Source organism: Peromyscus maniculatus, chromosome 7 (assembly GCF_049852395.1).
Source record: "Peromyscus maniculatus bairdii isolate BWxNUB_F1_BW_parent chromosome 7, HU_Pman_BW_mat_3.1, whole genome shotgun sequence".
Taxonomy (NCBI): Eukaryota; Metazoa; Chordata; class Mammalia; order Rodentia; family Cricetidae; genus Peromyscus; species Peromyscus maniculatus.
In genome coordinates, this window is record NC_134858.1 from 108,648,387 (window position 1) to 108,674,254 (window position 25,868).

At 43.2% G+C, this 25,868-nt stretch overlaps 1 protein-coding gene and 1 long non-coding RNA gene across 33 annotated transcripts in view; one reads left to right on the top strand and one right to left on the bottom strand.

Moving 5' to 3' along the window:
- Window positions 1–15,642: 15,642 nt before the first annotated feature.
- On the bottom strand, window positions 15,643–18,462 carry LOC121830999 (uncharacterized). The gene is made up of 2 exons (XR_006074383.2): window positions 18,256–18,462; window positions 15,643–16,171 (listed from the first exon to the last, which is right to left on the bottom strand). It is a non-coding gene; the product is annotated as an uncharacterized LOC121830999 (long non-coding RNA).
- Window positions 18,463–18,650: 188 nt separating this feature from the next.
- Lrrfip2 (LRR binding FLII interacting protein 2) overlaps window positions 18,651–25,868 on the top strand; it is a 108,478-nt gene continuing 101,260 nt past the window's right edge. For 25 of the 32 annotated variants that reach the window (XM_042281792.2, XM_076577195.1, XM_076577193.1 and 22 more), the window contains exons 1-2: window positions 18,651–18,790; window positions 20,120–20,191. The gene's annotated coding sequence lies outside the window, so the exon portion shown is untranslated. Of the gene's footprint in view, window positions 18,791–19,530; window positions 19,568–20,119; window positions 20,192–21,164; window positions 21,329–25,868 lie in introns of those variants that run through there. The other 7 variants (XM_076577185.1, XM_076577204.1, XM_076577212.1 and 4 more) reach the window with 4 other exon arrangements.

Here is a 25,868-nt window from a genome sequence, read left to right on the forward strand (position 1 = left end):
ATTCTACCCAACTCCTTTTTTGAGACAGGGTCTCTCATTGGCCTGAATTTTACCAAATAAGCCAGGCTGGTAGGTCAGCAAGTCCTGGGCAATCCATCTATCTTTGCCTATCTGGCACTGAGATCATAGGGGCACACCGTCATGCCTGGCTTTTTTAAAATATAGGGTTGGGGGCTGTGACTCAAGTCCACATGCTTGTGTGGTAAGCACTTGCTGTGGGATGGTCTGTATGTCAAATTACTCTGATTGGTCAATAAATAAAACACTGATTGGCCAGTGGCCAGGCAGGAAGTGTAGGCGGGACTAACAGGAGAATTAAGGGAACAGGAAGGGAGGCGGAGTCACTGCCAGCCACCACCATGACAAGCAGCATGTGAAGATGCAGGTAAGCCACGAGCCATGTGGCAAGGTATAGATTTATCGAAATGGATTAATTTAAGCTATAAGAACAGTTAGCAAGAAGCCTGCCACGGCCATACAGTTTGTAAGCAATATAAGTCCCTGTGTTTACTTGGTTGGGTCTGAGCGGCTGTGGGACTGGCGGGTGACAGAGATTTGTCCTGACTGTGGGCAAGACAGGAAAACTCTAGTTACAAGCACTTTATCAAAGGAGCTATTCCTCAGCCCCTCTGTCTTTCTGAAGAGCGATGGATGCAATTATTCCCAGAACACAGTTAACATTATCAGGCCCAGTTCCTCAGCTCCTTAGGAAGCTCGTGGCCATCAGGAGCCTGGCATCTGGCACCTACTTTCCAAGGGTCCTATCTGGACAGGAGGCTATCCCAGGTTACTGTCCCAGCTCCGCCACTCAGCGGGGGGCCTGCCCCTTCCTAGCTCTGGTTTAGACCACCATTTTCCGTCTTAGCACAGTGGCAGGAGTTCAGGTTCCTTCATCTTCACTTGTAGAGTTTACCTGCTTTGTTTCAGGTTTTTTTAGTGTAACTGTAGGCTGGGCCCCAGGGCACTTCTGAAACGTAGTGTTTTAGTTGCGCCTGTGTGCAGATGTAGGGCTACTATGTGGCTTTGAATCTGCAGTTTAGCTGGTAATAGCCCTCACCCTAACCTAATAATTGATTATTATTAACTGTTTGGACAGAAATGTTACAGTTTTATTGATAAAAATAATAACAGTAAACTCTCCTTTATTGTTTGCTATGTGCCAGTCACTATATTAAATCAAGTCAGGGGCCGCTTAAGGGTAAGGAAGTTGGTCACATTAAGGCAGTGATGTAGCCAACTTTCAAATGTAAGAGAACTAACTCAAGTGTCCACTCCAGCCTCTGCAACCACTGCGTTCTCAATCCTCCTCCACAGCTCTGATTTCCCAGCTCTCCACTGTAGGTGATGTGCGGCTCCATCCCCACCCGCTGTGGTGGAACTTCTCTGGGGCCAAACAACTCGAAACTTCAGTGGAAGCACAATTAACAATCCCTATAAAAATCTACCTTTGACTACTGGGAGAGGACAGCTTAGGTCAGGAGGGTCAAATTTCTGATGAATCAGTGAACAGCTCTGAACAGAACTAATCAGGCTCGTATTGTGTTGACCTTTCTCTGTGATCTGCTGTTCAGCGATTGGATATTTGAACACCTCTCCCAACTCGCCCAGCACCTCCCCCCACTCTCCTGACATGTATGCCCACGGACCACGCATGTATATACATGCATACACACAGAGAGAGCAGAAAATGGTGAAGAAAAACACATTTTAGGGACAGGAAAGCTCACGGAGATGCTAGAGGCTTGGAAACAGAAAGATGGAAGAGGATGACTTCCAGAGGAAGGAATGTTGCTCTCCCAGCTTCCAGCGTGGGGTGTGTGGGGTATTGGGTGTGGGGTACAGGGATCAGGAAGGCCTCAGGGAAATATGGCCCTGGGTATCAAATTAGCAGTTCTGCAAGTTCCTAGAGGATTAGAAGCTGCGGATGTTCCCAGCAGCACTTCCAGGTTCTGAGGCTCTCCGTCTCCGAATCTCAACTGATCTCAGCTGGTGCTAGGATAGCACAGCACTGGGTCTTAACTCCAAAGCCTTGGTAGGTCAGGCCTGTGTTACCCATTGCGATGTTTAAGGTCACATGGCTTTCAGGAAGAGATACAAACTTGGACCCACTCAAATTAAAAAAAAAAAAAAAAAGGTTTACTGGAAAGCTCCCAGGGTCTTTTATGAAACCAATGAGATAGGCGAATAACCACAGATCAACAAAGAGACTATGAGCTGATGATCGTATTGTCACTAATGTGATTTTGTGTCGGTGTGCCTGGGCTCCCTGGCTCTGGGCCAGGAGGGTCTTATGGAGCCTATGACTTAGCTCAGCTCCCCAGGAACAGAGAGAGTCTGGTGCAAGTGATTAAGAGTGCTCTCAAGGGGCAACCTGAAAGGGAGCAAGGGAAATGGGATAGAGCAGGAGATGGCCAGCAAGCGTGGGCCCAGCCTGTTCACCTGTGAGATCTGCAGAGAGAATAGCTTGACAAGAGTTACCTGCCCAGCACTGTGGGGCAACGATGCACCCCACATCCACTAGCCACTGGCTAGGGGCTGCCTCAGTCAGGCACATATGTTTTCAAGCATTTGAGAACAAGGCAATTGGTAGAAAGGGCACTCATGGCCTTTATCAGTCAACGCTCACAGCAGCAGCTGAGACCCGGAGTTCCATCTCTAGGCCCACCCCAACACACAATCTTTAGGAGTTTTCATTAGGATTTCACTAATATGTAGATAATTTGGGGAAACTGAAAATTTTTATTATGTTTCCAGATCTAACGTTTGTTCGTGCTGTTGAGAATGCTACCCATGGGCTGGGGAGATAGTTCAGTCAGTAACACGCTTGTCATGCAAGCATGAAGACCTCAGTTTGATCCCCAGAACCCATATTAAAAAAAAAAAAAAAGACCAGTGTGGTGGCATGCAATTGTGACCCCAGTGCTGGGAGGCAGAGACAGGTGGATGCCTGAGGCTTGCTGGTGGGCTGACTTAGCCTCCCTGGTGAGTTCCAGGTCAGAGAGAGACCTCATCTTACAAAAACTGGATGACATCTGAGGAAAACACCCAAGGTTGTCCTCTGACTTTCACATGCACACGTATGTGTGTATATGCACCTACATACACCTACATACAAATAGAAGGTGTGAGGCACATATCTATACTACTGTAATCCTAGGATTCAGGAAGTTGAGACAGGAGGAACATGAGTTCAAGGCCAGCCTGGAAAACACAGTGAGACTCTGTCTCAAGAAAACCAATCCAGCTGGGGCTGGAGTGCCCAGCAGTTGACAGCACTAACTGCTGTGCAAAGGACTCAGGTTTTGCTCCCTAGCAGCCAGAGGGTGGCTCACACTCACCTGAGACTGCAGTCCTAGGGGCTGACACTCTCTTCCAGTCTCCAGGACCCATAGTCTCTTTTGCTCCTGTACCCATGTGATGCACATAAATACAAATAGATAAATAAATAAAATTTAATAAAGTAAATCTTTTATTAAAAAATCCCCAAATAAATACGTTATTCAAAAAGGTTATTATTTTAAACATCTCATTTCCTTATTGTTGTTATGCTGCTGGGATGAAAATGGACACTAAAATTTGAATTACTATTTGTCATGTGTTATGAAGTATTCTTTTTTAGTGCTGGGAATTGAACTCAGAGTCTTCATGAATGCCAGGCAATGGATTTACCACTGAGCTACATTCCCAGTTCTTTTCTTTGGTTTTCTTTTCTTTTTTTTTTTTTTTTCTTTTTTCGTTTTTCAAGACAGGGTTTCTCTGTGTAGCCCTGGCTGTCTTGGAACTCTCTTTGTAAATCAGGCTGGCCTCGAACTCTCGAACTCACAGAGATCCCCCGCCTCTACCTCCCCAGTGCTGGGATTAAAGGTGTGAGACACCACCGCCTAGCGCAGTCCTTTTTTTTTTTTTTTTTTTTTTTTTTTAATTAAAAGTTTAAAATGTCAAAATGATTCTTAGGTTCCAGGCCATACAAAAATAGATGGTGATCAGATTTGTCCCATGGTTCATAGTACGCTGACCCCTGCTCTCATCTCCCAGTTCATTATACTCTATTGAACAGCAGAAACACAGGCTTTTAACATCAAACTTAGAAAACAACAGATGCTGTCTACAGAGAATAGAGTAACTTATTGTCTCCTAAACTGATGTGCAATGGGATGGTCCTTCTGTAAGCTGTAAATATGTGTGGCAATCATTGGTTGACAACAAAGCTGTTTGTCTAATGGCCAGACAGAATAAGGTTGGGTGGTACAATCAAACTGAAGACAGAGATGAAGAAGGGTGGAGTCAGGGCAGATGTTGTCCAGTAGCCCATGAAACATGATGCCAGAGATCTGGTAAGCCGCAGGCCACATGGTGATGTATAGATTAGTAGATATGGGTTAATTTAAATGTAAGAGCTAGCTAGTAATAAGCCTGAGCCATTGGGCAAACATTTATAATTAATATAAGTCTCTGTGTGGTAATTTGGGAAGCAAACCCTCCCCCCCCCCCCCCCCCCCCCCGCCCCGTATAATCAAGCTTATGGGACAGAAAGCTCTGCCTCCGTTTACACTGATCAATGTGCATTCAAAGATATACCTATAAAACATTAAAACAGCCGGGCGGTGGTGGCGCACGCCTTTAATCCCAGCACTCGGGAGGCAGAGCCAGGCAGATCTCTGTGAGGCCAGCATGGTCTACAGAGATCCAGGACAGGAGAACCAAAACTACACAGAGAAACCCTGTCTCGAAAAACAACAACAACAACAACAACAACAACAATAAACCATTAAACCAACACGGGTTTCTTGCTTCTCTATTTCTAAATGTGTGCTTTTTTTTTTTTTTTTTTTTTTGGTTTTTCGAGACAGAGTTTCTCTGTATAGCTTTGTGTCTTTCCTGGAACTCACTCTGTAGCCCAGGCTGGCCTCGAACTCACAAAGATCTGTCTGGCTCTGCCTCCCGAGTGCTGGGATTAAAGGCATGCGCCACCACCACCTGGCCAGGTGTGCTTATTTTTATGTGTGTACGCTTCTGTGAGTTTAATGTGTACCCCTTGCATGCAGGTGCTGGTAGAGGTCAGAGGGTGTCAGATGCCCTGGGACTGGAGTTCCAGGAGGTTGTGAACTTCCTGATGTGGGTGCTGGGAACTGAACCCTAGTCCTCTGGAAGAACAGTAAGCACTCTTCACAGCTGAGCCATATCTGCAGCTCCGTGAACATGGCTTTCTTATTCCTTAAATTCCTATGTAACATAGGAGAATGCAGAAGTGACCTTCTATTCTAAAATTCTCTGTAGTTGTGTCTTAGCTGTCTAAATTTATGATAGGCTAAGGGAACATTAGTTGTTAACATACAATTAAAGGAAGGGGCTTTATGATGTAAATGACTTAGTCACAGTAATGAGCATGCCTCAAATTTGTATAGCATTTGATAGTTCACAAAAATTATAGTTCCACGTGGGATCCTCACAGAAGGCCTGGAAGTAGGCACAGAGGGCCTCGTTATTATAATTGAAAGAAGAGAACTTCCCAAGACTGCACAAGGAATAAGGAAGCAGTGGGAAGAGGACTCTGGTCAACCTCTCAAGCACCGAGTTAAGTCCTTAAAACACAGTCAAGTAGTTCAAGAGCTGGAAAGCGAGTGAATCCACTTGTCCAGCGGAAAACTGCCTTGTCTCACAGGATGTCTCTGGCTGTCCCCTCAAGCTCCATGTGCCTGCTTATGGGAAATCCAGACTTTGCTCTCTCTTCTCCCTGGTCCATAGGTCTAGGAATCAGCGTGGTCTCGGCACTGGTTGATTGACCTGTGTGACATCGGCTGTTGTGGCAGCTGGGGGCTTGGTGTCACTGCTGAGTCCAGAACATTTCAAAGCCATGTCCTTGAGAAACAATGCCCGTATCAACTCTTATTGCCACCCACAGGATTTGTACATGGTGTCCTTGTGTCCAGTGAAGTCCGACCTGATAACTGCGGCCCACTTCAACCCGGGCTCCAGCTATGACTGCCTTGAGAGCTTCTTAGTGACATGCAGGCCATTCACAAGAAGTGACTTGGACTTTGTCACCTTTGTGGTGGATACTGTGCATCTCTCTGCTCAATGGGTCTGAAGAAAAAGAGAAGTGCTCTTTCCTCAGTAGTGGACATTTAGACACCTGAGCCCAATGCCAAGAAGCTCAGGAACTTGACTTTGTGAGTCTGAGTTGCTGAAATAAAATACCAAAGCCTAGGTGGTTTATCAACAAAAGAAACTTACTCTGGAGGCTGGGAAGTTCACAATGATGCACCAGCAGATCTGGTGTCTGGATAAGGCCCATTTCTCAACAGACAGCTGTTTTCTCACCCAGGGTGGCAGCTCTTTCTTAGGTCTCTTTTATAAGGACTTTGCCATCATGACCTAATCACCTCTAAGGGTTCTATGACTAAATGCCATCTCTTTGGTGGTTAGGATTTAAAATTCTGAGTTTTAAGCAGACACAAATAGTCAGACCACAGCATCATTATAATTATTTTTCTTTAAAAATGAATTCATCTGACTACAGGTAGAGTATATTTCATTTTGGGATACTTAAGAAAGCAAAAATTAAAATAACCAGTAACTTTATTTCTTAAAGATTTTATTTTTAGGGCTGGAGAGATGGCTCAGAGGTTAAGAACACTGGCTGTTCTTCCAGAGGCCCTGAGTTCAATTCCCAGCACTCACATGGTGGCTCACAACCATCTGTAATGAGATCTGGCTCTCTCTTCTGGCCTGCAGGGATACATGCAAACAGAACATTGTATGTATAATAAATAAATAAATCTTTTAAAAAAAGATTTTATTTTTAATTACGTATATGAATGTGCACAAGTCTTAGTGTACATGAGCACAGCATCAGTGGGGACCAAAGGAGGTGTTAGATCCCCTGGAGCTGGAGTCACAGGTAGTTAGTTCTGAGCTCCACACAGGTATTAGAAGCCAAATTGGAGCTCTCTACAAAAGCGATTTTTGCTCTTAACCAACCGCTGATGGCTCAATCCCCAGAAATTCCATTTATTAAGGTTAACATCCAGTGTCTTTTATTTAGTATTATTCTGTGTGTAATAGTTAACAAGATTGAGATTATGTAGAACACACTGTTCAGTAACAGCTTTGTACATTCAAATACATATTCTGTCATTCCTGTAATAGAAAATATAATAGCTACATTCCATTTGTTTCATTATTATGTCCCATTTTAAGTATCCAAAGCCAGTTTCTACAATTCTGGTGAGTGGGCCACAGAGTGGAGGTTCCCTCCAACATGCTTGTTAACACAAGCTGCCCCGCACTGTGCCCAGCACCAGCTTATAAGGTGACTCTAGAAACCATTCACTTCCTTTGGCTGACGATATTCCAGATCAAAGCTGGAATGGCTACCCACTACACCTCATTGACTCCAAGTACTTCTTAGAACAAGGAGGAAATGAGGGGGACCATCTCCAGCTCCAGAGACTGTCTCCACCTCTGTTTATACCAAAGTGGCAGGTGTTCTCCGGTAAGCTCCTTTCTCTACTTTCGTCTGAAAACTTTCCAGACAGGGTATACTGCCCACTGAGCAAGCCCTCCCTACTCCCACCTCCCCCTTGCCATGCCCCTCCCCTCTCATCTGTGCCCTTTGTTCCCTAGACAATTTTACGTCTATTTTCATTTTATATATGCATGATTTCATGTAACTATATGAAACCCAGGAACCGTAAATGAGAGAAAAGATAGATGCTCATCGTTCTGGGCCTGGCTTAACCGGTTAACAGAACCTCCAACCAGTTGCATCCATTTTCCTGCAAGTGACATATCTTCACTTTTTGTTTTTCAAAACTGGGTTTCTCTGTGTAGCCCTGGCTGTCCTGGAACTCACTCTGTAGTTCAGGGTGGCCTTGAACTCACAGAGATCCGCCTGCCTCTGCCTCCTGAGTGATGGAATTAAAGGCGTGCGCCACCACCGCTTGACTAACTTCACTCTTCTTGGCTAAAAAAATTCCATTATGTATATGAACCATGTTTTCTGTGTCTGTTCCTCTGTAGTTGGACATAATGGTTGGTGGTGTCTGCAGCAGAATTTAAATGACGTTAATAGTGTTACATGAAGTGGCTCACACACCAGGTGGAGGAAATAACATTTTGGTATAAAGAGGAAGCAGTGAAGCTAGAAAGGAACCTATCTGTAGATGCATTTTCGAGATCCTTCCAGCTGATTCACTGTCGTCTAAGTCAGCAGCCACCCTGTCCCCAGGGCATTGACGGAAAGCAAATGAACACTTTCCTGCAAACTGACAATAGGAAGGAACTATAAAGACAAGAAACAACCTGCAAGGCCAGGTGGGAGTGTTTTGGAAAGTGAAGTGCTGAAATACTGACCGTTCCAGATGGTTCACTTCTGTAGTCATGCCTTAATGTTTACTTTTTTGGTGACACACAGCAATGCGAACTTGTTCTCTAACAGGCTGATGATCGAGTTCGGGGCATGAAATTGGGACGCCCTCAAAGCAGGCGTCAAGACAAATATCTTCTTCTCCTTTCCCTAGTTATGTTTCTCACTTCTGTGATCAAATACTTAACGGAAAAAACATAAGGAAGGGGGGATTTACTCTGGCTTATGCTTTAGGGGAACGTCAGTCCATCATGGCAGAGCTCACGGTGGTCGGTGTGTGTGGTCTGGGCTCTTCATATCTTGGTGGATCAGGCAAAACAGTTCTCAGCTGAAACTTCAAGGCCGGCTCCCAGCGGCCCATGTCAGTCACCTAGGCACCTTCTCTAACATTCCACAAGCTCCCTAAACCCCACCCCAGCTGGGAACCAAGTGTCTATTTAAACCACAGTATTCTTCAAGACAGACTGGCTTTGGATTTAACACTTCTTCCTCAGCCTCCCCAGGGTTGGGATTATAAATGTGCCACCACACCCTAGGCTTGAGGAGGCTCAGGCTTTTGTGTAACTGGTATAGCAGACACTGTTTCTGACCATTCATCCTGCAGCGCGCTCCTCGGCCAGCTAGGAAGAACGACCACCACGCGAGGATTCTTCTCAGATCACACTTTATTGGAGCACCTCTCGGTCAAGGGAGAGCGGGAGGTGAGGGGCCCCGAGGACTGAAATGCAGCTGCTTATATAGGGAATCAGGCAAACGTGCCGTACTGTGATTGGGTCCCGCCAGAATGTAAGCACGGGGAGCCACGGGATAGGCTGAGGACATAAGGTCGATTACCATACCCGTGCATGCGCAGGTCACTGGACACGTAGTCCTGAGAGCATAGCCAAATATGGAGTTGTTTACAGCTAGGCTACCAGGAAGCCAGCGCCATCTTTGAATGGCGGCTCCCTACATCATCCCATTTTCTTTTTCTTCCTTTTTTTTATGCTTTGTTTTGTTTTAGATACAGGTTTCTTTGTGTAGCACTGACTGTCCTAGAATTAGCTCTATAGACCAGGCTGGCCTTGAACTCACAGAGATCTGCCTGCCTCTGCCTCCCAAATTCTGGGATTAAAGGTGTGCGTGACAGTCTGTTTTGGAAGAATATTGTGGTTATGGTTATGAAGTCAAGACAAAATAATTTTATGGTTGGGGGTCACCACAAAATGAGGAACCTAATTAAAGGGTCCCAGCATTAGGAGGGTTGAGAACCACCGCCCTAAGGAATGGGAAAGTAACCCTTTCAGTGGGAAAGTAACACCAGGGCTCCTAGGAGAATCTCTTTCTTGAGGGATCTAGAGTGTATGTAAAACTGAAGTTATTAAGAACTTTCTTGGTGCCTCAGGAGTCTGAGAATAAAGCCAATATGGAGGAGCCATGGGATTTTTGTTGCTGCAGAAGGTTCTTTTCATTCCTGAGCTGAAATGACTACAAGTTGCAATAGATTTAAAACTCTACCTTAGTCTTTCTTTTCCTAGGGCACTTCAATGTGTCTAAATTAAATATTTATAAGCAAGAAAACTGAAATCTGCGTGTAGTGATCATCATAAGGTCAGTCTGGGCTGCACAGTGAGACCAGACTAGACAGGAATACAGAGTGAGACTCTGTCTTAAAACAACAAAAGTTGACCTTTTATAAAAACAGAAGAAACAAAAAGCTCTATTGTAGGCGGAATGTTTCTCTCCTGTCTGTCTATTCCCAAATACCCAGCAGCTGCTTCCCAAATAATTGACTTGGAGGCTTAATATTACTTATGAATGCCCGGCTGGTAGCTCAGGCTTATTATTAACTAGCTCTTACACTTATATCAACCCATAATTCTTATCTACGTTTAGCCACATGGCTTGGTACTTTTTCTCAGTACAACATTCTCATCTTGCTTCCTCTGTGTTTGGCTGTCGACTCTGACTGTGCCTTTCTCCTTTCCAAAATTCTCAGTCTGGTTGCCCTGCATATACTTCCTGCCTGGCTACTGGCCAATCAGTGTTTTATTAAATCAATTCGAGTGACAAATCTTTATGGTGTACAAAAGAATTATCCCACCACACTTTATATTTAGGTATTTTATTTTATTCTATGAACACTGTAAATGTGTTTTAGGGACATGGTATTATGGTGTATAGAAAATAGATCTTTCCTCAAAAAAACATAATCTTGGGAAGATAAAAACCAGTATTTTCAAGGAGTGGGGAGGGCTGGAGAGATGGCTCAGCAGTTAAGAGCACTGGCTGCTTTTTCAGAGGATCTGGGTCCAACTCCCAGCACCCATGTGGTGGCTCACAACTATCCATAACTATAGTTTCAGGGGATCCAATGCCCTCTTCTGCACTCCATGGGCACCAGGCACACATGTGGTGAACAGACATGCATGTAGGCAAAACACTCATACACAAAAATTAATCTTAAAAAGAACAGTTGAGCATGATGTTGCATACCTTTAATCTCAGTACTCAAGAAGCAGAAATAGGTGGTTCTCTGTGGGTTCAAAGCCAGTTTGGTTTACATAGTGAGTTCTAAGTCAGCTAGGACTATACAGTGAGACCTTGTCTCAAAAAACAAATGAACAAAATTAAAATATAAACTCTTTTGCAAACAAGTGAATTGGACATAGTAATTATATTAATAATAATTATATTTTAATTATATTAAGATATATAAAGATCTGAATGGATATAAATTGATAACTATCTACAAACACAACCACCTACACCAAAGGGTAAGAGGCCTTAAACCCTCAACAGCTCCACTTAATTCTCAAGGTACTGCTCATATTCCTAATATGCTCATATTCCTAATATGCATATTTGTATTTCCTATGTAGGTGTTTCATGAATTAATGATTTGCATAGTGTGGACTTGACATTCCTGCTCATGTGTCTACCAGGTATCTGGAGCTCAGAATGTCTGGGGAGATTATTTCTCGAAATCTTGTAGACCTTCTCTGACTTCCAAACTTTGGTTGATGGCAACCCAATCCTTCCGGGCACTCAAGGTCCCAAACCCCAAGTTTCTTTATCTATTGCCCTTTGTCTCACACCCTGAATCCGTTCTCCAAGCAAAGTCTTGTTGTCTCTATTCAAAATTTAGACTGAAATTACTTCTTCTAACCCTGAGTTACTAGGATAGCCTAACTGCTCTTCCTGCCTAAAGTTTATTTATAGCAAACCAGCTAAAATAGTCCTCCCTATGGACGTTACCAGAGAGACAAGACTCTTCAACAATAGCATTTTTGATGAGAAAAAGTCACAAGGTCCAGACATAGGGAATGAGTAGAATAAGTCATGGCTCATTTTGATGCAGGACTGTTATGATTCATCAAGTGTTTTAAAGACTATTTAATAACCTGGGGAAACAACATGCTAAGTGAAAGCTAATGTTAAGTCTTACTGCACTGGATGCTTCTCCAAAGACATCATGTGTAAGTTAAATGACATAATTTGTATAATGTCTTACATAATAAAAAATTCACAATATGTAACTTTTATTCCTCTCTCCCCAGAATGTCCTTCTTTGCTCCAAACCATCCTTCCATGCTTCCTGACTGAGGATCTTCTCAACTGCCGTAACTATTCCCACTGCTCTACCCTTCCTTTGGGGCTGGGCTTCCCGAAGGCAGATGCTTCGCTGCCTATCAGCTATGTAGAAACACCATTTTATACTGTCTTACCTTCTTAAAGGGCAACTCTTCCTCGCTAAGCATTCCCTTTACTTCTCTAGTCAACTCTCTTAGGACATCTAGTCGTCTTTCTAGCTCTCACCTTCCCACGCCTCCCTTCTTCCCTGTACAAGATGAATGCAGCCATTTAAAAATTCATTCGTTATTGTGTGTGTATGATGTGAGTGTGGGTGTGAGCATGCCGCACGGGAGAGTGGAGGCCAGAGGCTGTGGGGTCTCGCAATGAACTCAGGTGATCAGGATGGTACAGTCAGTGCTTTACCCTTTGAGCCATCTTGCAAACCCCCTCCCCTTCTTGAGATGAGATCTTCAGAGTGGCCTCAAGCTCATGGTCCTTTCCTTAGCCTCCTAAGTGTTGCAGTGCTGGGATTATAAGTGTGTGCTCTACACCTGCCACACTATATTAGTGTGTGCTCTACACCTGACTCACTGTATTAGGTAAGGAACCGCATACTTTTGTGCCTTCGTGACAGTGCACACCTATTCATACTTGCTGGGCTGTAAAGTTCCTTTGTAAGGTTGACTCTCTTACAGGACAGCAAGTCTCATGAAAACAAAGAACAACAAAACCCCCACATCTTTCCTCCTTCCTGCTGGATCTCCACTTCCACTGAGGAAGTATCTGGAACATAGAAAGAGTATCACAGTCACTTCAAAGTATATTTAGGGGCTGAAGAGATGGCTCAATGGTTAAGAGCACTTGCTACTCTTGCAGAAGAACCAGGGTCAGTTCCCAGCCACCCACTGGTGGCTCACAACAATCCATAACTCCATTTCCAGGGGATCTGACCTCTGAGGGTACCAAGCATGCATGTGGTGCACATACATACATGCAGGCAAAACCTGCATACCCATCAAAATAAATCTAAATCTCCTTAAGGGGAGAGGTCTTATTTTACGGTCATGTTTCTACTGCCTGTGTGCTTGGTATGCAATGGATGACAAGAAGTTTTATTGCTCATTTGTAAGTGCAGAAACAGCTACCACTTGATTATCTGTGATAAGGCATTCAAATGAAACTGATATCGAAACAGCTTCTTTCTTCTTATCAATCTTTCCTCACTTTTAAGACTAAAGAAAGTACTTTATATTTCCTTGTTTTTTCCTAGGCAAACTGCCCCTTCTGGAAGAATCTGTGCAGAGCCAGAGTTACTTGTGATTCTGCATTAAAGGCTATGGCATTCTCCTTTTGATGCTTAGGTATTTGTCCCAGTTTGGTTTCTATTGCTGTAATAAAGACCACGACAAAAAGCAACCTGCGGAGCAAAGTTATTTCATCTTACTTCAGGTAACAGTCTATTCCTGACTTATGTCAGGGCAGGAACCTGGAGACAGGATCTGAAGCAGAAGCCATGGGTTTGCTTCTTACTCGCTCAGCTGCTTTCTCATACAACCCAGGACTACCTGCTCAGGAGCGGCACCATCCACAGTGAGCTGGACCCTCCCACCCCAATCATCAGCATGAAAATGCTCCACAGATTTGCCTACAGAAATTCTAATGAAGGCATTTTCTCAATTAATATCCCTCTTCTCAGATTTGTCTAAGTTTGTGTGATAATTTGAATAAGAATGGCTCCCAAAGGCTTATTCATTTGAATGCTTGGACCGCAGGTGGTGGAAGTGTTTGGGAAGGATTAGGAAGTGTGGCCTTGTTGATGTTTTATTGTGGGCTGGCTTTGAGGTTTCAAAAGTCCATGTTACAGCCACTTAGCTTTCTGCCTCCTGCTTGTGAATCAGATGTGAGCTCTCAGCTTCTGCTCCAGTGCCATGTCTGCTTGCCTACTGTCATTCTCCCTGTCACGATGGCAATGGACTCACCCTCTGAAACTCTAAGTCCCTAAATGCTTTCTTCTGTAAGTTACCTTGGCCATGTGATTTGTCACAGTAGTAGAAAAGCATCTAAGTCTGTATCAAGTTGACAGAACCAACCAGCAGTGTTTAAACTGTTTTCTCTCTCCAGCCAAGTGAGGAAGGACTCTCTTTCCTTTTACTTCAACACTAACCTCTAAAAATATTTGTGATCAGATGCATTAAAATGCACACATAGGTTTATAGAACTTACTGAGGGTAGGATGGCATGGAACAGTATAAGCAGAATTAAAAAAAAATCTTTCAAATGAGTAATTTTCAATTTTGTTGTCTGTCTGGAAATAATTGATTAACAGGTAGGCTCTTACTTGTTAGCCAGGCTGGCCTAACTTTCAGTAATCCCTTGTTTCAGCCCTTCAAGTGCAGGATTACAGGAGTGAGTCACTGTGGCGGTCTGATTGAGAGTGCTCCACATAGGCTCATGTATTTGGATATCTGGTCACCATTTGGTGGTGAGGTTTAAAAACAAAATTAAAAATGCACATACACACACAATATTAGGAGGTGCGGCTTGCTGAAGGAAGTATGCCACTAGGTTGGGCTTTCAGAGTTCAAAGACTCATTTATAGGTTGTTCTCTCTGCTTCATGCCTATGGATCAAGATCTGAGCACTCAGCTTGCTGCTCCAGCTGCCATGCTTGACCCTTTCCTGTGACGGTGATGGCATCCTGTCCCTCTAGAACCATAAGTCCAAACAACCCTTCCTTCTATATGGAGTCTCAGTCATGGTGTTTTATCACAGTAATAGACAAGTAACTAATACAACCACCATATCTGGCTCTGGTAGAATTTTGGAAAATAAACTTAGCTTGAGATGAGAACAATGGCAGATTTATTAGCTAGCTATTGACACCTGCTTATTTAGTAAAGGAAGAGAGGCAAATCAAATATAACTGAGTGAATTACACAGAAGTGAATGACTGTAAAGTGGTGCCTTTTTGATATGAAACAAAAACTAAAGTCTAGATTAAGAATGTACTATAGGAGCTGGGTGGTGGCGTCACACACCTTTAACTCCGGGACTCAGGAAGCAGAGACAGAGGCAGGTGGATCTCTGGGTTCAAGGCCAGCCTGGTCTACAGAGTGAGTTCTAGGACAGCCAGGGCTACAGTGAAACCCTGTCTTGAAAAACAATAAAACAAAACAAATGACTATCGGTATATAAGATGATACTAATGAAGAAATTTGGGTCACACACACACACACACACACACTATTAGACTTACAAAGTGGCAGCCTATTTTTTTCTTGTGTATGTGAATAATGTGCATTTGTGTTCACATACGTGTGGGTGTTTGCCACCATATTCATTGAGGCAGGGTTTTCCAGTTGAACACAAAGCTCATGGATGTGACTTGTCTGGTTAGCCAGCCTGCCCTGGAGACCCTGTCTCTGCTTTCTAATGCTAGCATTACAAATGAACTCCACACTTGCCTGGCATTTATGTGGATTCTGGGCATACGAACTCTGGTTTTCATGCCACATCAAGTGCTTTAGTTGTGGACCCACCGTCTTAGCCCAAGCAGCCCATTAAAAGATCTTTCTATTCTTTGAAAATTTCATATATGCACATAATGTATTTCGATCTTATCTACCCCCACCCACTACCTCCCTCTACCTTCCCCCTGGGAACTCCTATTCCATTCTCCTTTCAACTTTAAAATTATTAGTAGTAATAGTCCTGACCAATTATTAGCTCTGATTTATTTTTATTATGTTTAATTATGCATATATGTGTGTCTCTGTGTGAATATGTACATATGAGTGCAGGTGCCCAATGAGGCCAGAGGTGGCAGATTTCCTTTGAGCTGGAGTTACAGATGGTTGTAAGCCACAGAAGGTGGGTGCTAGGAGTCAAACTTCAGTCCTTTGAAAGAGCAGTATGTGTTCTTAACCACTGAGCCATCTTTCCACCCCCGACTCCAATTATTGTTGACCATATGTACACAGGTGTGGGGCCACGTGCTGGGGCACGGCCACGTCTACAAAACAGTTACTCTCCTTTCTTCAGCAGCCAACAACTGTCAATAGCTCTTGGTTACAAGGGTTGAGGTCTCAGGAGTTCCTCTGCCATCCATGCTGAATTTTTGGTTGGCTTGATCTTGTGCAAGCAAATACAACTTTTAACAGCTTATTTTTAATGTTTGAACTAATGATGTTTCCAGATATGTGTTCCAAATAAAGAAACATAGTATTGCTTTTGCCAAGACAAATTTGTCTAAAAATATGGAAAGAGAAACATGAAAAACACATTAATGCCATTAAGAGAAATTCATGTTTAAAATATATCAATTTTCACCTATTACAATAGTAGAAATAGCTGGGTGGTGGTAGTGCATGTCTTTAATCTCAGCACTCAGGAGGCAGAAGCAGTCGGATCTCTGTAAATTTAAGGCCAGCCTGGTCTACAAATAGAGTTCTGGGATGGCCAGGACTGTTAACAAAAGAGAAACCCTGTCTCAAAAAACAAACAAACAAACATAATAGTAGAAATAAAAAAGTATAATACTTGAATCAGGTAAGTAAACACAGCAATGAGTATTTGTTATTAAAAAAGGAAAAATTTTATTTCTTGCCATCATCAAGGAAAACTATGATTTGTTGTGGAAAGAATAAATATGCACAGATCCAGCCATCTCATTCTCCAAAACTGCATAAACATTTGCAAAAATTTCCTTCATCTATTAATATGTCCCCAGAGCAGCCAGCCCACACAGACCTGGGGCATTCACATGTCAAAATATTCCATAAAGATCTGGGAACAGATATTTTTGGCAGAAAGAAATAGTTAATGTGCAGAGAAAGACTGCCTACGATACAATCCAGGGTCATAGACCGAGTCAGGAACTCCTTGTAATGACAAAATGTTAGTGTCAGTCTACAACATTCTCCACAAGATTCGAATCATTTGATCTCAGGCTCTTACAACAAGAGGTGCAGCTGTTGTTTTTCTTGCCAAAGAGATGGCGAAATATGAAGGAACAGCAAGAGTGAACTTCTAAAGCTGCTTCAGAACTCTACCTCAATGCCTGTTTTTACAGAAAAAGAAAGCCGGGTGTGGTGGCGCATGCCTGTAATCCCAGCCCTGGAGAGGCTGCCGCCTTAGCCGACCTGGTGAGTTCCAGGTCAATGAGAGATTTAATGTCTTAAAAAAGAACCAAGAAGCCGGGCGGTGGTGGCGCACGCCTTTAATCCCAGCACTCGGGAGGCAGAGCCAGGCGGATCTCTGTGAGTTCGAGGCCAGCCTGGGCTACCAAGTGAATTCCAGGAAAGGCGCAAAGCTACACAGAGAAACCCTGTCTCGAAAAACCAAAAAAAAAAAAAAAAGAACCAAGGAGTATGGCTCCTGAGGAACAACACCCAAGGTTGTCCCCCATGTATGCCAAGTGTGTGTGTGGACAGATAGACAGATACACACACAGTTTGTCTTAGCACACTTTCCCCTGTGTGCTGAACCTTCAGGATTAATGCCATAGTGACAGCCCCAGGGACGTTAAGGTTGATCAAGCCTTTGATGTCTCAGTGGGATGGGCAATCCAGAAAGTCCTTCTAGAAGCCATTAGACAAAAACCTAACACAGAATCTGTGGGCTTATTCGTGGGTTTCTGAAATCTGCAGTCTTTGTAGGTGGGAGGTTGAGTCCAAGAGCATTTTGTGCCCTTTCCCCCAGAAACCTGCTCAGCTATCACTTCCTGCCAGAGGTCTTCTCTGACCATCTTCCCCAGCCAGCGACCTCACCCTCAAAATTTTCTCCTCATTGCTTGCTGCTGAGTTCCACGACAGCCTGTCATCACCTTGTTTATCTGCTCAAGTTCACCTGCTCAATTAGAAGGTAAGTTTCTCCGAGAGCGGGATCTGGTCTTCCGGTGCCTTGAACTTTGAACCTGCTGGGTTTCCAGGCACTTTGGGATTGAAGGACAGGTCCACGATTTGTGTGTGTGTGTGTGTGTGTGTGTGTGTGTGTGTGTGTGTGTGAACGGGTCTCACTATGGTGATTCATGTGTGTGTGTGTGTGTGTGTGTGTGTGTGTGTGTGTGAGAACGGGTCTCACTATGGTGATTCAAACTCCCGCGCTCTGCTACAGGCTTCAGGGTACCTGAACCTACAACAGGTGTAGGGCGTCATACCTGGCTTTATGGTGGGAATGGAACCCAGGGCTACAGGCACACCAAGCGAGCACCCGATTAACTGCCCCACAGCCTCAGCTGGGAGTTTCTTTAAAACCAGGTATTTTCATCTCGTTCCGCCACACCCACCCTTCACATCCTTTCCCACAGTCGGCGCGCCAGGTGTCTCACTTACCCCAAGCCCTCCCGCCAGACCGCTTAGAGACCAAAATTACGGTAAGTGCGGCCTCGCGAGGCTCCGGTACCAACTCTCGGGGCCAGGCCCGGCCTGAGCGAGAGCGAGTCGCCTTCCCTGCCACCCGCTCCATCCTCTGATGCGACCCCCGGCGCCCCGCCGGCCAGGCTGCAAGCCTATGTGTGGCGCGCGCCGGTCCACCCGCCGCCCGCCTGCCCGCCACAACTACTTCCGGGTGAGCGGGTCGCCGGCCGGTGGCCCCGCCCCTCTGCCCCGCCACCGCCGCAGCTGCAGCCGCCGCTCGGGCTGCGGCTCATCCCGGGTCTTGTTCGCCGTCCCGGCCGCGGCGCGAAGGGCACCCTGCGTGTGACTGCACGACCGGCCGCGGCGCGAGGAGCCCTTCTTCTGCCTCCCCGCGGCCCGCGCGGTGGACGGGGTAGGGACAGAGTGTGGCCGCCGCGCCCCTGCCCCGCTCCCGGGCGGCCGCTCCGGCCCTTCCGGGCGGCGCCGCAGCCTCAGCCCGCTCCACACGCAGGTAAGAGCAGGCGGCGGGCCCGGCTGTCCCGGGGAGCTGCCCCGGGGCGGCTCCGGACTGGGGTCGCCTAGCGGGTCGCCGGCTCCCGCTTCTCCGGCCCCCCGCGAGGGAAGAAGGGGTTACGCCCCTTGGACCGGGCATCACTTGGGACAGCTGGGTGCCCCAGCTCCCGTTGCTCGTTCCCAGCGCCACACTCCCTCAGACTCTGTCCTCAGTCTGTCCCGGGAGGAGCCGCCACCCCGGGAACGGTGTCAAGCCGGTGGAGGGCGTAGCTTTTTTAATGAGATTCCCCCCCTTGTCTTGCTTCCTTCTTGATCTGAATTGAAGCGCGGGCTTAACTGGCTCAGGGCAGGACGGTCAGGGTTAATGCTTGACTAATACGGGGCGTTATTTACACCCACATTGTGGAGTGGAGTTCCATAGTTCCAGCCAGGCCTGGTTTGCCTTTGCTGTGGATATCCAGCAGGAAGCAGGGGACATAAGAAAACCCAAAGGAGAAAAGTTCAAATGTTTGCTTTATGTGTTGTGTTTTTTTTTTTTTTTTCCCCACCCCGAGACTTACAAACAAAATGCTGGAACACGGCTAAAGGGCATCCTAAACTTCCACTATTTGTAGCTCTTTATTTTTCCATTTAGTGACTCAGCATTTTTGCCACACAGTTTTTTGTACAGTAGGTTGACTCAAAACTGTGTAAGGATAACAGAGTGACTGCTATTTGTGTTGTGTTATCACAGTGGGAAGAGATGCAGTAAGGAAACGAGGAGATGGAGTGCAGGGTATGGATGATACATTCTTAATCAGTGTTTGACGTGTGCCCCCCCCCCCCCCAGTGTGTGCTCCAGGAGTAGGTGTGAAAAGCTGCAATTACTGGAGAATGCATAATGTTGCAGGGAGAGTTGGCCAGGTTTACCATGGCTTGAATGTCTTGCAGAGTTAGCCCGATTTAACCAACATCATGCTCTGTTTAACAACTACAGAGAAACGATGACCTCGTATTTAATACACTCATACCGAATAAGAATTTCGGAAAGTGTGATTCATGTAGGAAGTTAGGTCACACTCAATGTGTGAATCATTGATACAGATCTTCACATTGAAATAGTGGAAAGCCAAGTTTGTCTCTCCCCATTTAATTAGATAATTTTTACTCCTTTTATAGCGAGGGATGTATAATGTTTGGTTCTGTTTGTTGCTCTGTGGTTATTGTCATGCACTACGGTATGGAAATAAAGCTTCAAAACTTGCAGAATGTTTTGATTTATAATTCTTTGTTAGTTACTAAATGGACTGCTGCAATTTAACCCCCTCCCCCCCTTTTTTTTAACCAGATGTGGGAAGACAAATGAAGGGGTTTAGATGCCAAATAAATGTCAGTGGGAAGGAGAGCTACCAACACTAAGGTACGAAAAAGTACTGTGGAAGAGTCTGTTCTATATAAAATAGCTTTTTGAGTGGGAAGCTGTAGCACTTGGCATTCTATCCTGAAAAATGTTGAATGAGACTATACTAACTTCTGTTCTGTTCTGGAAGGAATTGTGTATTGAAGTTTTGGTTTATTTTTAGAATTGACTAATTTCAAACTAGAAATAACTTTTTATTGCAGCAGTGTAATTTGATCATTTTAGTCTGTCAAAATGAGATGCAAAATAACTTTGAATCCTATAGTTCTTGATAGTGATGACCTTGTTTACCCGGTTTCTTTTGTTTTTGTTTTTGTTGTTATTGTTGTTTTTGTTTTTAGAGACCTGCCTATTTTACTTTGATTGGCAGTTAGAATTGGAAAGTAATATCGTTTACTTTATTGTTGTTCCTTAAGACAGACATTCCTTTAATTCTTTGGCTACATTTTGGCATTTTTTCCACTTTGGGTATCCATTCTTATATTCAGAGTGTTCCCTAATGTTGCTTTTTGTTTTTGTCCAGCTGATAAGATGATGACTTAAGAGTTTCTGTTCCTTGTAAACAGAGATTCCCTTTGGAAAATCCCTTGTGAAAGCCTTCATCGGGAACAGTCTTGATGCATAAATACATAAGGGAACTCTTTTTAGGTTAGGATTAAAGCATCTCCATAATAAAGGGAAAAGAGAAAATATATTTGGCAAGGTATCTCTCTTTTACAATACAAAAACAATTTTTTTTCATTAATTTAGGAAGAAGGAGGGAGTGATTTCTTGCAAAGGTCTTTGTGAATTACTAGCCTGTTCCTAGAGTGAAAAGGAGCAGAACTGATGATATCATGATGAGGTGGGGTGATACTTCTTATGCATGGTGCGAGCATTGGTGAGGGTTGTTTAAAAGGAAATAAAATTCTTCTGTCCTTTTTCAAGGAGTGCTATCTATTGTCCCTATAAAACAATGTGGTTTGTAGTCTTTTCCTTTTAGATAGTTGTTTTCTGTCTGGAGAGCGGATGGAATCGATCCCTTACCTGGGAAGACATACTACCTTATCAAGCTTGCAGATAAAGAATACTCTGATCATCATTCAAAGCTCAGCTTTTAAAACCTTAGAAGGAAAGGAATAGAGCAGGGTTTTCTCTGTGAGTAAACTGTCTTAGTCCTTTTCTCCATTTCCCCCCTGGAAACGAGTGACTGACATTGCACTTTGCACTTTAACCTTTCAAACTTTTGGTCAACAGTAAATTAGTCTAGACTTAAAAACAATTATATTTTATACTAAAACCATAAATTATAAAACTGGGCTTATGTGCTATATGTTTTCGTTTGTTCAGTTATTTACTTATTCTGTGGTTGGCATGGAGAGCTAAGAGAGAATGAGCTTTCTTGGACAGCCACTGAGACTTGCAACCTGCGTGTGCTCTTGTTTTAGTCTAGAGGTAGGGAAAGAAATAGGTAAAAATGGAGACGGTGGAAAGAGGGACAATGACCTACAGAGAAAGAAATGCTGATGGTGTGGGCTCAGTGACATTTGTAAACCTTTCAAAGATTGATAAAACATGTAAAAGAATCTGTCACAAACTTTTGACTTCCCATACACCTCTCTCCTGTCCAAGCTACCATGGTTAATGGGCTCTTTGTTTGTTTCCTCCTCTAAATTCTCAGGTACATACACAGTTGCATGTGTCTACAAGTGTTGTTTACCTGAATTGTAGCTGAGATATTTTTTTCTGTATAGGCACCTACTCCAATCTCATTTTACTGTAAAAAGACTGGATTTATTAATTTTCTATAGTTTTACTAATTCCCTATTAGTAAACATTAGATCATTTTTGTTCTTCTATAAACAGTGCTATAAAAAAACTTTTAAACAAGTTTTTGGCAGTTTATAAATATATCTGTGGAATGTAGTTTTGAATATATGACTGTGAGGTTGATACTCAGGTTGTGAACATGAGAAATTCATTTTATACTAGGCTTTATTTTATAATAGAAGCTAATGTTTTCTCAGCCACAAGAGGAGGAAGAATTAAAAATTACTTTATTGTGAACTGGGTTCATATCATGCATCTGTTGTTAGCATTTGGGAGGCTAAGCCAGGTGATTGAGAGTTTGAGACTACCATGGTCTAACAGCATGTAATAAGACCTTGTCTCAAATAAAATTGCAAATGTGTTTTATAAGTCAACTTAAGATAATTTGGAATATGATTAATTTGAACTGGTAAATATCAAAATACCATAGTTGAAGTCTGGTGTTGACAAACACAAACCACTTATATTTGGTAAAATGGCTGTACCTTATAGGCTTGTTTCATAGTTTATGTTTTCTGTTAATTGAAAACTTTTATATAGCTGGGTGTGGTGGTGCACACCTTTAATCCCAGCACTTGGGAGGCAGAGACAGATCTCTGTGAAGTCTAGGCCTGCTAGGGCTACATACAGAAAACAACAAAAAATAAAAAACAACTTTTGTATAGTTTATGTTTTTGCTCTGCTAAAGTTAACGGATATTAGTCATAGGAGAAAGAAATGACGCACCGTTTCTTCATCTTCCACATCCTAGTTTGTCTGTTTAAAGTAGAATACATGATGGAACCCGAGAGCCAGAAATTCCTTTGCAATCCAGAGCACTGTTGGTGGATTCCTTTGTCAAAGCAGGAAGTAGGTATAGATTTAGACTTGATTCCGCAGAGTTGGTGAGCAGACCAAGGGAGTTTCAAACTTGAAATTTGAAGTTCTAGGGGTGACTCATGCCTAGGGTGAGGTCCAGGAGCCTTTGTCCTTTTGAAATGAGAGACCAGAGAGAAATAACTACTGAGAGGCTCAAGTGTGGTGAAGCTGGAACTCCTGAGTGGCACTTTCCCTGGATGGTGTCCAGGGTCTATTTTGAGGCTCTGTCAAAACTTGCCTGACAGATCTACCACATAACCGTAATCTGGCCTGGCCCTGCTGCAAGTCAGGAAGGCCTGCGGTTCAGGGAAAGTGGTAACTGCAGAAGAGGGGGTTATGGAGATCTTTTGCCTCCAGAAGAGTGAGGCCACATTTTGGGGTGAAAATCTGCTGAGTGTGTATATTACATATCCTAGCATCCAGGTGTTTTCTGTTATTTATTTATTTACTTATTTTTGGAAAGAGTTTGATTGCAGAGAACTAAAGAGGAATTTTTTAGAATAATGTGCATGAGGGGGAACATAGGATTGTCCCAGCTTAATGTTTTATAATCTGGTTCTGGGAGCACTTGCCAAGAATCAGTCAAAATGATTGACTCTGTGTGTGTGTGTGCGTGTGCACATTGTTATGGTTATAGGGAGGCCATATAGTTGAAATGGTCCAATTCAGAGTCCTTCACATTTGCCATTGGGATCTTGGAATAACGACTGTTTTACAGGAGTTTTTGGTATTCACACAGCTAAATTAGTTTCTTATTCTATTTTTTTCAAGAAACTGTTGTAAAATTGTATCTTTTATTTAATATTTTTCCATTTTATTTATTTTGTATGCGTGTGGGTGTGGGTATGTAAGTAGGAGGACAATTTGAAAGAGTTGGGTGTCCCAACATATGGCTCCTGGGGATCAAATTCTGGTTGTGACATTTGGGGCAAGCTAGTGCTTTTACCCAGTGAGCCTTCTCCTGGCCCTGAAGTTGTACCTTTAAACCCTTGGTTTTCAGCAGACTACATAGTTATCTCCTTGTGCTGTGCAGTGCAGCATGAAAACCTTGGCGTTGTCTATGTTTAGTGAGCACTTAGGTTTAAAGTTCTTTAGTGGCCTCACTTCTTCGACTAGAAAGCTGTCTAACAACTTACTGTTACACCCTGGGACCAAGGTTCACGTCTCTGTATTTCGCTGCTGAGCTGTATTACAGTCAATGGTTTCTGAAGGATTCAGCTTGCAGGTATAATTTATCCATAGTTTCCTGGTCACTTACATTAGATTAGATCAGGAATTTAGTTGTGGGGTCGTTAGCATTTCATGTTGATACCCTTCGGGTTCAATGTAAGGAGAGCACAATGAACGATAGTTTCTTTTTCTTTTGTTAGCTAGTTTATTCCTATCATCTCTTCCTACTTTCAGGCATTCTCCCCTAGAACAATAAAATGAAAAATAAAATACAGGGTGAGCTGAGAATGGTAAAAGATCGGGAGAAACCTTAGATTACATATCAAGGTGTTTTTATTTTCTGAGAAGTGAACTGCCACCTCTCTGTACCCCACCACGAACAGATCACAGTTCATTTTTCCCATCGTCTTCACTTTGAACCTTGTATATACCTTAGGGTTTCTTCATATGAGCATCACATAACTAGTTTTGATGTAATTGATATATTTAGTGATTTTGAAACATTTAATTTTTAAGCTATTTGCAAGCAGTTTATTATTATTTCATAGTCCCACTTTTAAACAGAAACATTTTAACAGCTAGGAATTAAAGTATACTGTCTACAGACAATAGGATGTTAGGATACTTATTTTCCTGTTAAATGGTTTAAACAATCTATGTTGAATAAAATTGAATAAATTTAGCAAACACATGTTGTTACTATTTTTTAAAATGAAATTGAGTGATTCAACGCTTATAGGTTAAAGATAGACAAATATTTCCGTTTCAAATGAATTTTTTCCCCATGTTATACATAATGCTTTATTTATGTGGACAATCAAGGAAATGAGGTCATTGTCTACTTGTCTTGCCAAATTCATCCCTTGCAATCCATCCCGTTTTATTTTTTTGATTGTGGTAAAACTTAAATAACATTACCATATTGAGTTTTCCCATTCTTTTCATTGTGGAAAATGTATACAATGTAAAATTTAAGTCTCTTCCACCTCATTTTTGAGTGCTGAGGACTGGGTTCAGGGCCTTGCACATGCTACCTAAACCCTTTGCCACCGATCTCCACCCTAACCTCTTAAACCATGTGTAATTCTACAATTTTGTGGCATTACAGTACATTCAAATTGTGGTGCAGCCATCCAAACATATATCTCCAGAACTTTTTCATCATCTTGAACTGAAAACTGCCCATCAGACCGTACTACTCACTTCCTCTAACCCCTGGCAGCCGCTTTGATACTTTTGGCTCTAGAGTAGATTTAACTACTCTACTCTAGCCACCTCACATATTTCTGGCTTATTTCATATAGCATAATGCCATCAAAGTCGTTCATGTTGAAGCATGTATGTATGACTTCTGTTGATTGCCATGTAAGTCTCCCACCTTGTGGTTATTGTGAACAGTACTGCCAAGGACATGGGTATATGACTATGCCTTCAGGTCCTCAGTTGTTATTTAGTGTATATACCCTGAAAGGGAGCTGCTGAATTATGATAATTTTATGTCTAAGTATTTGAAGAATCACCATGCTGTTTTCCACAGAGGCTGTACCATTTTTACATCCTGTCTACCAACACTTGTTATTTTCTCTTTTCTTTAAAAAAATTTTTTTTTTGGTCATGAAAGCCATATATTTTTTGTTTGTTTCTTTCTTTTTCTTTTTTCTTTCTTTTTTTTTTTTTTGGTTTTTTGAGACAAGGTTTCTCTGTGTAACTTTGCCCCTTTCCTGGAACTCACTCTGTAGCCCAGGCTGGCCTCGAACTCACAGAGATCCGCCTGGCTCTGCCTCCCGAGTGCTGGGATTAAAGGCATGCGCCACCACTGCCCAGCTTTGTTTTTTTGAGA